The 16,528-nt window shown below is 39.9% G+C and overlaps 1 pseudogene; it reads right to left on the bottom strand.

Annotated features, from left to right (window-relative positions):
* Positions 1-244: 244 nt before the first annotated feature.
* Positions 245-10,060, bottom strand: LOC108589821 (serine palmitoyltransferase 1-like; annotated as a pseudogene).
* Positions 10,061-16,528: the final 6,468 nt, after the last annotated feature.

Below are 16,528 nucleotides of genomic sequence, written 5' to 3'. Positions count from 1 at the left end.
ATTTGGCTCTCTGCTTGTTTGTTATTAGTGTATAAGAATGCTTGTGATTTTTGCACATTGATTTGATATCCTGAGACTTTGCTGAAGTTGCTTATCATCTTTTTTTTTTGAGATGGAGTTTCACTCTCGTTGCCCAGGCTGGAGTGCCATGGCACCAACTCAGCTCACTGCAACCTCTGCCTTTTGGATTCAAGTGAGTCTCCTGTGTGCTGTGTGGCAGGAGACCACAGTCTTGAGACTCAGCCTAGAGCAGGACGACTTGGGCCACCTCTTTGATGGTGGACGCAGTTCTCTCCAGTTCTCCCTCTGTTTGTTCCACTGTGACCACAACCTGAATGGTGAGAGGAGAAAGGCAGTTCCCTTCTTTCTCCAAGTAGCACACCTGGGTTAATGCAATATTTTTGTTCATGCACTGCTGAATGTATGATGCTGAAAGTCACTTAACAATATACTTCAGGGCCAGGTGCAGTGGCTCATGCCTGTAATCCCAGTACTTTGGGAGGCCGAGGGGGTGGATCACGAGGTCAGGAGCTTGAGACCAGCCTGGCCAAGATGGTGAAACCCCGGCTTTGATCTACAATTTCCTGAAGCAGTCTGACGTCTTGCTCACAAGACCCAGTGCTCTCTTCCAGTTGTAGGTGAAAGGCTGGAGAAAAAACTCCCCGACCACTTTTAGTCCAGAAATGCCTTGCAAAGCTTTATGAATTTGTCTGCACTTTTCCTTCAACACTGCAAAAATACCTGTATTCTTTTCCATGATGTTGAGGGCCTCAATTGCTGCAGCAGCTAACAGGGGAGGTAATGAAGCTGAAAAGCAGTATCCCTGGCCGGAAAGTTGCCAATGGTCAATAACAAAAGACCTGCCACAGCAGAAACCTCCAATAGAAGCAAGTGCATTCTCCATCTTGGCACTGATAAGATCAATATCATCAATATTGTTTCCATAGTGTTCAGTGACTCCTTGGCCATGCTCTCCCAGGACTCCAAATGAAAGGCATTCCTCCAGGAAGATTCTTGCTTTGTATTTGTATTTTAACTTAACCTAAGAGTGAGAACATGAGGTATTTGATTTTCTGTTCTTGTGTCAGTTTGCTGAGAAAGATGGTTTCCAGGGTCATTCATGTCCCTACAAAGGACACAAACTCATTGTTTTTTATGGCTGCATAATATTCCATGGTGTATATGTGCCACATTTTCCATGTCCAGGCTATCATTGATGGGCATTTGGGTTGATTCCAGGTCTTTGCTATTGTGAACAGTGCTGCAATGAACATTTGTGTGCATGTGTCCTTATAGTAGAACGATTTCTAATCATTTGAATATATACCCAGTAATGGGATTGCTGGGTCAAATGGAATTTCTATGTCTAGGTCCTTGAGGAATCACCACTGTCTTCCACAATGGTTGAACTAATTTGCACTCCCACCAACACTGTAAAAGTGTTCCTATTTCTCCACACCCTCTCCAGCATCTGTTGTCTCCAGATTTTTTAATGATCACCATTCTAATTGGTGTGAGATGGTATCTCAATGTAGTTTTGATTTGCATTTCTCTAACGACCAGCGATGATGAGCATTTTTTTTTGTATGTTTGTTGGTCTCATGTATGTCTTCTTTTGAAACGTGTCTGTTCATATCCTTTGCAAACTTTTGAATGGGCTTGTTTTTATTTTTAAATTAATTAATTAATTAATTTTGGTAAATCTGTTTTAGTTCTTTGTAGATTCTGGATACCAGCCCTTTGTCAGATGGGCAGACTGCAAAATTTTTTCCCATTCTGTTGTTGCCATTTCAGTTTAATGACTGTTGCTTTGGTGTGCAGAAGTGGTGGAATTTGTTTAGGTCCCATTTGTCTATTTTGGCTTTTGTTGCCAATGCTTTTGGTGTTTTAGTCATGAAGGCCTATGCCTACATCCTGAAAGGTTTTGCCTAGTTTTTCTTCTAGGGTTTTTATGGTGTTAGGTCTTATGTTTAAGTCTTTAATACACCTGGAGTTAATTTTAGTGTAAGGTGTCAGGAAGGGGTCCAGTTTCTGCTTTCTGCACATAGCTAGCCAGTTTTCCTAACACCATTTATTAAACAGGAAATCCTTTCCCCATTGCTTGTTTTTGTTAGGTTTGTCAAAGATCCAATGGTTGTAGATGTGTTGTGTCGCCTCCGAGGGCTCTGTTCTGTTTCATTGGTCTATATATCTGTTTTGGCACCAGTACCATGCTGTTTTGATTACTGTAGCCTTGTAGTATAGTTTGAAGTGTGGTAGTCTGATGTCTTCCACTTTATTCTTTTTACTTAGAATTGACTGTGCTATGCGGGCTCTCTTTTGGTTCCATATAAAGTTTAAGGTGGTTTTTTTCAGTTCTGTGAAGAAGGTCATTTGTAGCTTGATGGGGATAGTGTTGAATCTAAATTATTTTGGGCAGTATGGCCATTTTCAGAATATTAATTCTTCCTAACCATGAGCATGGAATGTTTCTCCATCTGTTTATGTCCTCTATTATTTCATTGAGCAGTGGTTTGTAGTACTCCTTGAAGAGATCCCTTATGTTCCTTGTTAGTCGTATTTCTAGGTATTTTATTCTCTTTGTAGCAATTGTGAATGGCAGTTCATTCTCGATTTGGCTCTCTTTCAGTCTGTTACTGGTGTATAGGAATGCTTGTGATTTTTGCACATTGAGTTTGTGTCTTGAGACTTTGCTGAAGTTGCTTATCAGTTTCAGGAGATTTTGGGCTGACATGACGGGGTCTTCTAGATATACTATCATGTGGTCTGCAAATAGAGACAATTTGACTTCCTCCTTTCCTATTTGAATACATTTTTTTTTCTTTTTCTTGCCTGATTGCTCTGGCTAGAACTTCCAATATTTTATTGAATAGGAGTGGTGAGAGATGGCATCCTTGTCTAGTGCCAGATTTCAAAGGGAATGCTTCCACTTTTTGCCCATTCAATATGATATTGGCTGTTGGTTTGTTGTAAATAGCTGTTATCACTTTGAGATATGTTCCATCAATACCTAGTTTACTGAGGGTTTTTAGCATAAAGGGCTGTTGAATTTTGTCAGAGACCTTCTCTGCATCAATTGAGATAATCATGTGGTTTGTGTCTTTGGTTCTGTTTATGTGGTGAGTTAAATTTATAGATTTGCATATGTTGAACCAGCCCTGCATCCCTGGGATGAATCCTACTTGATCATGGTGGTAAGCTTTTTGATGTACTGTTGCAATTGGCTTGCCAGTATTTAAAGATATTTGCATCTATGTTCATCACTGATATTGGCCTGAAGTTTTCGTTTCTTGTGGAGTCTCTGCCGGGTTTTGGTGTCAGGAAGATGCTGGTCTCATAAAATGATTTGGGAAGGATTCCCCTTTTTTGGATTATTTGGAATAGTTTCAGAAGGAATGGTACCAGCTCCTCTTTGTATGTCTGGTAGAATTCGGCTGTTAACCCATCTGAACCTGGGCTTTTTTTGGGTGGTAGGCTCTTAATTACTGCCTCAATTTCAGACCTTGTTATTGGTCTATTCAGGGTTTCGACTTCTTCCTGGTTTAGGCTTGGGAGGATGCAAGTGTCCAGGGATTTATCCATTTCCTCCAGGTTTGCTAGTTTATGTGCATAGAGTTGTTTGTAATAATCTCTGATGATGGTTTGCATTTCTGTGGAATATCTGGTGGTATCCCCTTCATTGTTTTTTATTGCATCTATTTGATTATTCTCTCTTTTGGGGCATTTAGTCCATTTATATTTAGGGTTAATATTGTTATGTATGAATTTGATCCTGCCATTTTGATGCTAGCTGGCTGTTTGCCTCTTAGTTGATGCAATTTCTTTATTGTGTTGATGCTCTTTACTATTTTGTATGTTTTTGGAGTGGCTGGTACTGGTTGTTCCTTTCTATGTTTACTGCCTCTTTCAGGAGCTCTTGTAAAGCAGGCCTGGTGGTGATGAAATCTCTGAGTACTTGCTTGTTTGCAAAAAACTTTATTTTTCCTTTACTTATGAAGCTTAGTTTGGCTGGATATGAAATTCTGGGTTGAAAGTTCTTTTCTTTACAGATGGTGAATATTGGTCCCCACTGTCTTCTGGCTTGTAGGGGTTCTGCTGAGAGATCTGCTGTGAGTCTGATGGGCTTCCCTTTGTGAGTGGCTTGACCTTTCTCTCTGGTTGCCCTTAGCATTTTCTCCTTGATTTCAACCCTGGTGAATCTGATGATTATGTGCCTTGGGGTTGCTCTTCTTGAGGTACATCTTTGTGGTGTTCTCTGTATTTCCCAAACTTGAATATTGGCCTGCCTTGCTAGGTTGGGGAAGTTTTCCTAAATAATATCCTGAAGAGTATTTTCCAGCTTGGATTCATTCTCTCCATCATATTCAGTTACACCTATCAAACATAGATTAGGTCTTTTCCCATAGTCCCGTATTTCTTGGAGACTTTGTTCATTCCTTTTTACCCTTTTTTCTCTAATCTTGCCTTCTCATTTTATTTCATTGAGTTGATCTTTGACCTCTGATATCCTTTCTTCTGCTTAGTCAATTTGGCTGTTGAAAGTTGTATATGTTTCATGAAGTTCTCATGCTGCATTTTTCAGCTCCACCAATTCTCTTATATTTCTCTGTAAGTTGTTTGTTCTCGTTAGCATTTTATCAAATCTTTCTTCAAGGTTCTTGGTTTCTTTGCATTGGATCAGAACATGTTCTTTTAGCTCACAGAAGTTTCTTATTACCCACCTTTCGAAGCCTGTTTCTGTCAATTCATCACACTCACTCCCCATCCAGCCTTCTTCCCTTGCTGGTGAGGAGTTGTGGTCCCTTGTAGGAGAGGTGTTCTGGTTTTGGGTGTTTTCATCCTTTTTGCACTGTTTTCTTCCTATCTTTGTGTATTTATTCACCTGTCGTCTTTGTAGTTTTTGACTTTCAGATTGGGTCTCTGAGTGGACATACAGTTTGTTGATGATAAAGTTATTTTTTTCTGTTTTTTAGTTTTCCTTCTAGCAGTCTGACCCATCTGCTATAGGACTGCTGAGGTCCACTCCAGGCCCTGCTTGCCTGGGGATCACCTGCAGTGGCTGCAGAACAGTAAGGGTTGCTGCCTGTTTCTTCTTCTGCTGTCTTTCTCCCAGAAGGATACCCACCAGATGTCAGTCTGAGCTCTCCTTTATGAGGTGTCTCTTTGGATATATGGGGTTCAGGGAGCTGCTTGAGGAGACAGTCTGGTTTTTTTTAGGAGCTCAAGTGCTGAGCTGTGGGCTCCATTGTTCATTCAGAGCTGCTGGGCAGGTACGTTTAAGTCTGCTGCAGCACATCTCATAAACCCTCCCCCCTTTTTTTTCCAGGTGCTCTGTCCTGGGGAGTTCGGGTTTTATTTATGAGTTTCTGTCATGCTGCTGCCTTTTTTCAGGACTGCCCTGCCCAGCGAGGAGGGAGCCTAGTCACTGTACGCCTGTAAAGGGTTTGCTGAGTTGCTGTGGGCTCTGCCCAGCTGCTGTCTGAACTTCCCTGAGGTTCTGTTTATACAGGTGTAGTTAGAGCTGCCACAGCAATGGCGGCCCACCTCTATAATGGCAGCCTCTCTCTGTAATTGTGGTCTGCCTTGGCAATGGTGGGCTGCCTCAGCAATGGCAAACTACCTCCGTAGTGGTGGACTGCCTTGGTAATGACAGATGCCCCTCCCCCTCAGAGCTGGACCATCCCAGGTTCAGCTGTGCTTGCTGTGAAACTCTCAATCCAGAGCCTTCCAATTGCTGTTTTATTGTGGGGGTGGGACTAGCTGAGCCTCATCACTTGGCTCCCTGCCTCAGATCCCCCCGTTTTTTTTTTGTTAGTTGAACAGTCAACTCTCAGGTGTTCCAGTCGCCTGTTGAAAAGGCACCAGGATCTATGTGATTTCCGCTGCCGTGACCCACTGCACTGGCTGAAACAGCCATGCTGAGATTCGTGGTGCTTTTATGCTGGGAAATCTCCTGGCCTGCCTCCCTGTTTCAGTCCCCTTTTTAATCAGATGAATGGGCACCTCTGTCTCCCAGGAGCTCCAATCACCAGCTAAAATGGTGCCTGGACCTGTTTATTTTGTATGGAGAACTGCTTTGCTGGGGCACCAGCAAAACAGCCATGCTGGTGAAAACTGCTGCACTGGCCAAACAGCCATGCCAGCCAAACAGCTGCTCCGGCCAAAACAGCTGTGCTGGCAACCCATGGGGCTCCTCTTCCTGGGAATCTCCTGGTCTGTGGTCAATAAAAATCCATCTGGAAACGCAGTGTCCACTCACCCTCTGCACTTTAACTGGGAGCTGCAGTCCTGAGCTGCTCCTAATCGGCCATTTTTTATCCCTCCTCTGGATAAAGTCCATTCATTTCTTAAAAATGTTGAATATTGGCCCCTACTCTCTTCTGGCTTGCAGGGATTTTGCAGAGAGATCCACTGTTAGTCTGATGGTCTTTTCATTTGTAGATAACCTGCTCATTCTCTCTGGCTGCCCTTAACTATTTTTTTTTAATTTCAACCTTGAAGAACTTAATGATTACATGCCTTGGGGTTGCTCTTCTTGAGGAGTATCTTATTGGTGTTCTCTGTATTTCCTGAACTTGAATGTTAACCTTTATTGCTAGGTTGGGGAAATTCTCCTGGATAATATCCTGAAGTGTGTTTTCCAACTTGGTTTCATTCTTCTCATTTCTTTCAGGTACACCAATCAAACGTAGGTTTGGTCTTTTCACGTGGTCCTGCATTTTTTGGAGATTTTGTTTGTTTCTTTTTATTCTTTTTTTCTCTAATCTTGTCTTCACACTTCATTTCAGTAAGTTGAGCTTCAGTCTCTGATATACTTTCTTCTGCCTGAATCAATTCAGTTATTAATACTTGTGTATGTGTCACGAAGTTCTTGTGCTGTGTTTTCAGCTTCATCAGGTCACTTATGTTCCTCTATAAACTGGTTATTATAGTTAGCACTTCCTGTAATCTTTTATCAAGGATCTTAGCTTCCTTGCATTGGGTTAGAACATGCTCCTTTAGCTCAGAGGAGATTGTTATTACCTACCTTCTGAAGCCTACTTCTGTCAATTCATCAATCAATAAGCAAATACCTCTTCATGTCTTTACGGACTGGTTTTAGCAAGTACAGACATTATCCTTCTGGTCCCAGACTGATGAGACTGACTCCAAAATGGCAGTTGAATGAGGGTGGAGCCAAATCACTTGGCTGCTACAGCTCTGCATTTGGGTCTCAGTTTGCCAGGACTGTTGTGGGAGTACAGGTGGGTCTTGTTCCTGTTGGATCTTGAGGCAAATGGTACTACTTCTGGGACCAAGGTTAAGCAGAGCTGCAATCAAGTCACAGGGCTCCCTTTTTGTTCCACTCAGGTGGGCAGATGACAGGCTTTTTACTTGGGGCAGAAACAGGTCTCACTGGGTCTCTAAATGGTCTTCTGCTGGGTCCCTGAGTGAGTCCCAGGGTTGGCAGTACTGCTTCTGGACCACAGTAGAGGAGGGGGTAGGAGCCAGGTCACTGGTCTGCTTCAGGGACTGCAGTTGGGTCTGAAATTTGTGAGCTTATTAGTAGGGACATGGTCAGGCATGTGTCCCACTGTGTTTCTTGGTGGCCAAAACTAATACCAGGTTATGGTATAGTGTGCCTGGAGCCACATTTATAGAAAAATGGGGCTGCCTTTAGTCTGCAGCTAGGATCACATTAGTGATGCTGACTCTTGGGTGGGGGTTTTCTTCTCAAAATAGCTCTCAGTCTTGGGCTTCACTGGTGTTTTCCAATCTTCTACCTGGATCCAAAAGATCCCATAAGGCAGTTTTGTCCATGGATGCCTGCCAGATCATTATGTGGAAAAACATGACCTGGAGACCTCCTATTCTGCCATCTTGCTCCTAGTTTTAATCATAACCATTTTAAATTTGCCTTCTGATAGTTCCAACATCTGTGTCATATATAACTCTTATTCTGATTTTTAGTTTGTGCCTTCAGACTCTCTTTCTTGCCTTTGGTGTGCCTCATAATTTTTTGATGAAAACTGGAAATTTCTAGAGGGCAGCAGATATTGTAATAAATATTTTTTATGCTTGGAGAATACATTTCCTTCTGCTATGCTTTTAGTATGGAGAATTTTGTTAGAAGTTAGTCTGCATTTAAAGTTTGTTGGCCAGGTGCAGTGGCTCATGACTGTAATCCCAGCACTTTGGGAGGCCGAGGTGGGCGGATTACCTGAGGTCAGGAGTTTGAGATGAGGCTGACCAACATGGAGAAACCCCATCTCTACTAAATATACAAAATATTAGCCAGATGTGGTGGTGCATGCCTGTAATCCCAGCTACTCGGGAGGCTGAGGCAGAAGAATCACTTGAACCTGGGAGGTGGAGGTTGTGGTAAGCTGAGATTGTGCCATTGCACTCCAGCCTTGGCAACAAGACTGAAACTCTGTCTCAATAAATAAATAAATAGTAAAGTTTGTTGTTGCTGTTTCCCAGAGTTGCAGTGTGTTATTGCCCTGGCAACAGCAGATTTCGAATTTTTCTAGTGATACCATTATTTTCCCTCTTCTAGTGATTCCTTGTTTTTCCCTTTTGATTTTCTGCAACAAGATTCTATATTTTGTAGCTCTCCCAGCTGTTCTTTCCTCTTAGTTTGGCTCAAGACATTTTAGTGTGGTGTTTGGGGGAGAGGGAAGGAGATATTCTTCGTTGTTGTAAATAAGCCTAAGTCTTTGCAAACCACTATAGATCTGAGTCACAGTGTTGGCCATAAATATTTCTGTTCTCTTCCAAAGGCAGAATTCTGTTCTTCAGTTCCCTTCCCTCAGTTTCAGTGTATATCCACCAGTATCCTTAGTCTATGGTTTTGGGAGCCTTTCTCCTTAATATTAAGGATTTTGTTTCTTTAGTGAGATAAGAAAGAAAAATCTGGGCAGACTTTTATCATACATAGCCTCTGTTCTTTTTCCTTAGCTGCAATGGGAATGCATTAGTAACCTCAAGGTAAAAATTTTTATTAATTTTTTATTTGCCTTTAGTTTTTTAGCATTTTACTTTGATGTGTCTAGGTATGAGTATTATCTATTCATCCTGCTTGAATTGTGTAGGGATTCTTTAATCTGTGGCTTTTTGTCTTCTTTTAATTTTGACAATCCTTAACCTTGTTTTCTCAAAATTTGCTTCTCTCCCCTTCTTTTTTTTCTATCTTTCTGGATATGAATTACACATAGACTTTTTCTGCTCTATCCACTATGTATTTTGCTGCTCTTTTTGATACATTCATTTTTTTAAATTTGAAAACAATCACTGTTTATTAATTGACCGGATTACAAAAACTATTATGGTAGACACCTTATTGTATCCCTCTAATAAGTCTGTTGATCTGCTCTTTTCCGTTGTCCATCTCCACTTTCTAAAAAATGGATGATCATTTTCTTCATTCCACCTCATAAAGAGAAAAATTTAAAAGACCACAAAAAGTTATTTGCTTTTTTGAAGCATTTTCTGTCAGTATAGATCTCATGAATCTGATCTTCCATGCAGATGATGCTATATTTTCCAAGATATCAAGCAATCAAAGAGTTATTTATCAAGGAAATTTGCTTCTTATTGATTTTGCCATAACCATGCTTGTAGATTAGTTTATTTACAGACTTTAGGTTTGCATACTCCTATGATGTATATGGTTCTCCAATCTTCAGCATGTTAATTAAAGCCCTATTGAGCTTAACAAATCTTCCATTGAAGATCTGACAAAGGTGAAGAAACTGCAACACCTTTTGAACTTTTGGGCTCACCCCATTGATACCTCTGACCCTGATGACCATGCAACAGTTTTGATTTGGCAAGTATGTAGACATTGCCAGCTTTCCTTGCCACCCTAGCCATTGAGATCTTAGTTATGTACATCTGCCTATATTAAATGTGATAGTGCTTAGCTTTTTCATATATAAGCTTCCTCATTACATTTAGAAGCATCTTTTGGGAAATCTTTCTCAGATGCTTGATCTTCATTTCTGTGAAATTTCTTCCATTTCTTCTTAAAGCTTTCTGGCACAGCAGGAACCTTCTTTTTTTCTTCAACACCCTCCATGGTTCCAGCCAGAAAAGAGCTCATCTCTTTATCTCTCAGAGTTTTATTCGTGATATTTTTTGTCTGCCTGACTCTGTGATTATTTCTATTATTGATAGTCTTTCTTCATATTTGATCATGTTGTCTTTTTTTCTTATGCCTATTACTTTAGTGCTGAGTGTTATAGATGATAAACTATAGAGATAACTTGAGGCCAAGCATAATGTTGTCTTCATTCAGAGGGGTTTACATTTGCTTGCATGTAATAGCTAGGGTCACTAGAAATATATTAGATTACATTTAGAGATAGAATGAATTACATTTATTCAATCATAGTTTCAGAGAGTTCTCACCTGGGCTTAAGTTCATGTGAGGAATAGGATATTTCCTGTTCATTCTTATTTTTACAGTCAATTCAAAGCCTAAAGTATTTACCAGCACTTTACTCACATTGGTAGTACCTAAACTCTAACTTTTTTGGTACAATCCCAATGAGTGTATAAAAATTTCTTCTCAGTTTTTCAGGCTGTTAGCAATCTCTTCTACTGCAATTTATTTATTCATTCATCTGTTGTTATACATTCACTTTTCCTTCTCTTGTATTTTGCTATTATAAAAAGAGGATATATGCATTTATTCTTAAAAAATTTATATTATAGAAAATACTAATCACATAGTGTGTTAGCCAATTTGCATTGCTGTAATGGAATACCTGAGACTGGGCAATTTATAAAGAAAAGAGGTGTAATTGGCCATGCTTTTGCACTGTACAGGAAGCATGGTGCTAGCATCTGAGTGGCTTCTTGTGAGGCCTCAGGTAGTTTTTACTCATGGCAGAAGGTGAAGCAGAATGTATTTGTCTGTTCTTGTATTGCTATAAAGAAATACCTAAAACTGGGCAATCTATAAAGAATAGAGGTTTAACTGGCTCATGGTTCTTCATGCTGTACAGAAAGCATAAGGCTTTTGCTTCTGGGGATGCCTCAGGAAGCTTCCAGTCCTGGTGCATGGCAGAAGGGGAGCAAGGCATATGACATGTCAAGAACAAGAAGAAGGAAGAGAGCTGGGGGAGGTAATACATACTTTCAAACAACCAGGTCATGTGAGAACTCACTTACTATCATGAGAATAGCACCAAGGGTATGGAGCTAAACCATTCATAAAAAGTCTACCCTCATGACACTGTCACCTCCCACCAAGCCCCACCTTCAACACTGGGGATTGCAATTGAACATTAGATTTGGCTGGGGACACAGATGGAAACCTTATCATGAAAGAAGCATGTGACATGGAGAGAGAAGGAGCAAGATGCATGGGGAGAAGTGCCATACTCTTAAACAATAAGATCTCACATGAACTCAAGTTGAGAATGCACTCATTGTGAGGATGGCATCAAGGCATTCATGAGCGATCCACCCTTATGACACAAACACCTACCAGAAGGGCTCACTCCAACATTGGAGATTATGTTTCAACATGAAATTTGGAGAAAGAAAATATCCAAACCATATAGTTCCACCCCTGGTCCCCAAATCTCATGTTCTTCTCACGTTGGAAAATACAATGATCCCTTCTCAGTAGTCCCCCAGAATCTTAAATTGTTTCAGCTCCAACTCAAAAGTTCCCAAGTCCAAATTCCAAAGGTTTATCTGAGACCAAGTCAAGTTTCTTCCACCTGTGAATCTGTAGAATAAAAATCAGGTTATTCACTCCCAAGATAGAATGGTGGTACAGGCATTGGGTAAGCATCCCCATTCCAAAGGAGAGAAATCAGCCCAAAGAAAGGGCTAATAGGCCTCACACAAGTCTTAAACCCAACACAACACTCATTAAATCTTAAAGCTCCAAAATAATCTCATTTGACTCGATGTCCTCATCCAGGGCACATTGGTGTGAGGAGTGGCCTCCCAAAACCATGGGTAGCTCTGCCCCTATGGATTTGCTGAATGTAGCCCACATGGCTACCCTGATAAGTTGGAGTACAGTGCTTATGACCTTTCCAGACTGAGGGTGCAAGCTGCCATTAGCTCTATTATTCTTGGGTCTATACAGTGGCAGCCCCCTCTCATAGCTCAATTAGGCAATGACTTGGTGGGGAGTCTGTGTGGGAACTGCAATGCCACATTTTCCCTCAGCACTGCCATAGTAGAGGCTCTCTGTTGTGGCTCCACTTCTGTGGCAGGTTTCTATCTGGGCACCCATGCTTTCTCATACTGCCTTTAAAATTTAGGTAGAAGTTACCAAACCTCCCTTACTTTTGCATTCTTTGTGCTCACAGGCTTAACACCACATGAAAGCTGCTGGTTTATAGCTTTTGCCCTTTGACACAGTGGCCTGGACCCCTTTGAGCAAAGGCTGGAGCCAAAGCAGCCAGAATATGAAGAGCAGTGTCTTGAGGCTGAGTAAGATAGCAGAGCCCTGGGCTTGACCCCTGAAACCATTATTTCCTTATAGACTTCTGTGTTGTCTCAAAGACTTCTGACATGCCTCCCAGGCTTTTTTTTTCCTGATTATCTTGGATATCAGCATTTGGTTCCCTTTTAGTAATGCTAATCTCTCTAGCAAGTGATTGCTCTGCAATCTGCTTGAATTCTTTCTTTACCACAGGGCGAGGATGCACATTTTCTGAACTTACGCTCTGCTTTACTTTTAAATATAAGTACCAATTTTAAGTCATTTATTTGCTCCTATATCTGATAATATGCCATTAGAAACAGCCAGGCTACATCTTGAATGCTTTCCTGCTTAGAAATTTCTTGCACTAGGTACACTAAATCATCAGTCTTAAGTTCAAACTTTCACAGTTCTCTAGAGCATGAACACAATGCATCTGAGTTCTTTGCTAGCATGTAACAAGGGTCACTTTTACTCTAGTTTTCAATAACTTTCTCATTTCCATTTGAGAGCTCATTAGCCTGTAATTTACTGTACATATCTCTCTAACAGCATTTTGGTCACAACCATTTAACCAGTCTCTAAGAAATTCCAAACTTTACTTCATTTTTCTGTCTTCATCTGAGCCCTCCAAACTTTTCCAACCTCTGTCCATTACCCAGTTTCAAAGTCATTGCCACATTTTCAGGCACCTTTATAGTAACAACCCACTGCAGGTACAAATTTTTTGTGTTAATGTGTTTGTTTTGCTCTAAAGGAATTCCTGAGGCTGGGTAATCTATAAAGAAAAGAGATTCAATTGGCTCATGGTTGTGCAGAGCTGTACAGGAAGTGTGGTGCCCACATCCTTTTGGCTTTGGGTGAGACCTCAGGGAGCTTTTACTTATGGTGGGAGGTAAAGTGGAAGCAGTATGTCACATAGTGAGACTGGAAGCAAGACAGAGATGGAGGAGGTGCCACACACTTTTAAACACTCATAACTCACATGAACTCACAGCAAGAACTCACTCATTATAGTGAAAATAACACTCAGATGTTCATAAGGAATCTGCCCACATGACCCTAACACTTGACACCAGGCCCCACTTTGAACACTGGAAATTATGTTCCAACATGAGGAATTGAGGGGACAAATATCTAAATCATCTCACATAAAAAAGTAGACAGAATTGTATGATGAATTACAGTGTTTTCATTATCAAGTTCAAGAATCAATCAGCAAAAACAACATAATATTTACTTTTATCAGTACACCCATTCACTTTTCTTTTTCTTATACTTATTTTGAAGAAAATTCTACACATCACATTTTATTCATAAGTATTCAATACATTAAAAAATAAGGCTCCCCATGGTATAATTTAAACAAAACCACATACCACAATCATATCCAACATACTGATTATATTCCCAACATTCAGTGTTCAAATTTCCAGTTAGCTCATAAATGACAGAAATAATTTTTTCCAGTTTATTGGACTTTATTTAGATACAAATAAATGTTACCACGATAGTTCCTTGATATCTTTTTAGTGTTTTTATTTAAATTATAATATTTCTTATTAAATAAAGGATACATATTTTTAGGTAGTCTGTTTATTCATTTTTTTCTCTTTATATATGGTAAACATACTTTTTGGTGTAAAATTCCACAAGTGTTGATAAATGCAAACAGGTTAACCACAATCAAGATATGAAATAATTCCATTATTCCCCAAAAGTTCATTGTGTTGTATCTTTGTAGTCCAACCCTTCCTGAACCCTCATCCACTGGCATCCACTTATAATTTTTCCTTTTCCATAATAGCTTTGCTATCATTTGAATGTTTGTGTCCCCACCAAAATTTATGTTGAAACATAATCTCCAATGCAACAGCATTAAGAGGTGATGCCTGTGGGAGGTGACTAGGCCATGATGGCTCTGCTTTTGTGGATTGGATGGGCCTTACAAAAGGCTGTAGGGAGCTAAGTAGGTCTTTTATTCCCCTTTTTCCATGTGAGGACACAACATTTATTCCCTCTAGGGGATTCAGCAACAAGATGGCATGTTGGAAGTAGAGAGCAGACTTTACCAGGCACTGAATCCACTGTTGCCTTGATATTGGACATCCAGCCTCCAGATTTGTAAGAAATGCACTTCTATTACTAATAAATTACTCAGTCTGTGGTATTTTATTATAGCAGCCTGAACTAACTGAGCAGAAATTGGTACTAATGACTCATGTATTTCTGTAACAAATATCTGAAAACATGGATGTGGCTTTTAGAACTGGTTAATGGATGGAGGCCGGAGAAATTTAAAGGTGATGATATAAAAAGCCCAGATTGCTGTGAATGGAGGATTAAGGGTGATTCTGTTGAAGGCTTAAAATAGGAGAGCTATAGTCAGAGCCTGAAACTTCTTAGAGATTGTCTAAGTTATTGTCATAAGAATTCTGGCAGAAATAAGGAAAGTGAATGTCTTAGAAAGAAAATGGGAATATTTTATTGGAAAATATTGGAAATTGTATTGGAAGAACACCACATTTTATAAAAATGGCAAAGAACTTGTCTGAATTATGTCCACGTCTTAACACTTTGTGGAAAGCAGAATTTAAGAGTGATAAACTAGGATATTTGGTGGAAGAAATCTCCAAGAAAATTGTTTTGATTGTGGAACGGCTTCTTTTGATTGCTTATAGTAGAATGTAAGAAAATAGAAATTAAAAATTGAATTGGCTGAGAATGATGGCATATGCTTATAATCCCAGTGTTTTGTGAGGCCAAACCAGGAAAAGCACCATAGGTATACATATGCTGTGTTTGTTTCCTGCACTGATCAACCCATCATCTACATTAGGTATTTCTCCTAATGCCATCCCTCCACTCACTTCTCACCTTTTGACAGTTGCCAGAGTGTGATGTTCCCCTTACTGTGTCCATGTGTTCCCATTGTTTAACTCCCACTTATGAGTGAGAATATGTGGTGTTTGGTTTTCTGTGTGTTAGTTTGCTGAGAATAATGGTTTCCATCTTCATGCATGTCCCTGTAAAGGACATAAATGCATCCTTTTTTATAGCTGCATAGTATTTCAAAGTCTATATGTGCCACATTTTCTTTATCCAGTCTATCATTGATGGGCATTTGGGTTTGTTCCAAGTCTTTGCTATTGTGAACAGTGCTGCAATAAACACATGTGTACATGTGTCTTTGCAGTAGAATAATTTATAACCCTTTGGGTATATACCCAGTAATGGGAATGCTGGGACAAATAGTATTTCTAATTCTAGATCCTTGAGGAATCGCCACACTGTCTTCTACAATGGTTGAACTAATTTACACTCCCACCAACTGTGTAAAAGAGTTCTTATTTCTCTATATCTTCTCCAATATCTGTTGTCTCTTGACTTTTTAATGATTGCCATTATAACGGGTGGGCAACAGTATCTTATTGTGGTTTTGATTTATATTTCTCTAATGACCGGTGATAATGAGCTTTCTTTCATATGTTTGTTGGCTGCATAAATTTCTTCTTTTGACTAGTATTTGATCATATACATTGCCCACTTTTTGATGGGGTTGTTTCTTGAAAATTTAAGTTTTTTGTAGATTCTGGATATTAGACCTTTGTCAGAAAATTGCAAAATTTTTCTCCCATTCTTTAGGTTACCTGTTCATTCGGACGATGGTTTCTTTTTCAGTGCAGATGCTCTTTAGTTTATTTAGATCCCATTTGTCAATTTTAGCTTTTGTTGCCATTGCTTTAGGTGTTTTAGTCATAAAGTCTTTCCCCATGCCTATGTCCTGAATGGTATTGCCTAGGATTTTTTTCTAGGGTTTTTATGGTTTTAGCTCTTACAATTAAGTCTTTAATCCATCTTGAGTTAATTTTTGTATAAGGTATAAGGAAGGGATCCAGTTTCAGCTTTCTGCATATGGCTAGCTAGTTTCCCCAACATCTTTAATAAATAGGGAATCTGTTCTCCATTGATTGTTTTTGTGAAGTTTGTAAAAAAAATAGATGGTCAAAGATATGTGGTGTTATTTCTGAGGCCTCTGTTCTGTTTCATGGTTCTACGTGTATGTTTTGGTACCAGTACCATGCTGTTTTGGTT

Source organism: Callithrix jacchus, chromosome X (genome assembly GCF_049354715.1).
Source record: "Callithrix jacchus isolate 240 chromosome X, calJac240_pri, whole genome shotgun sequence".
NCBI lineage: Eukaryota > Metazoa > Chordata > Mammalia > Primates > Cebidae > Callithrix > Callithrix jacchus.
The sequence above is the reverse complement of the archived record's forward strand: the minus strand, read 5'-3'. Positions and strand labels throughout refer to the sequence as shown.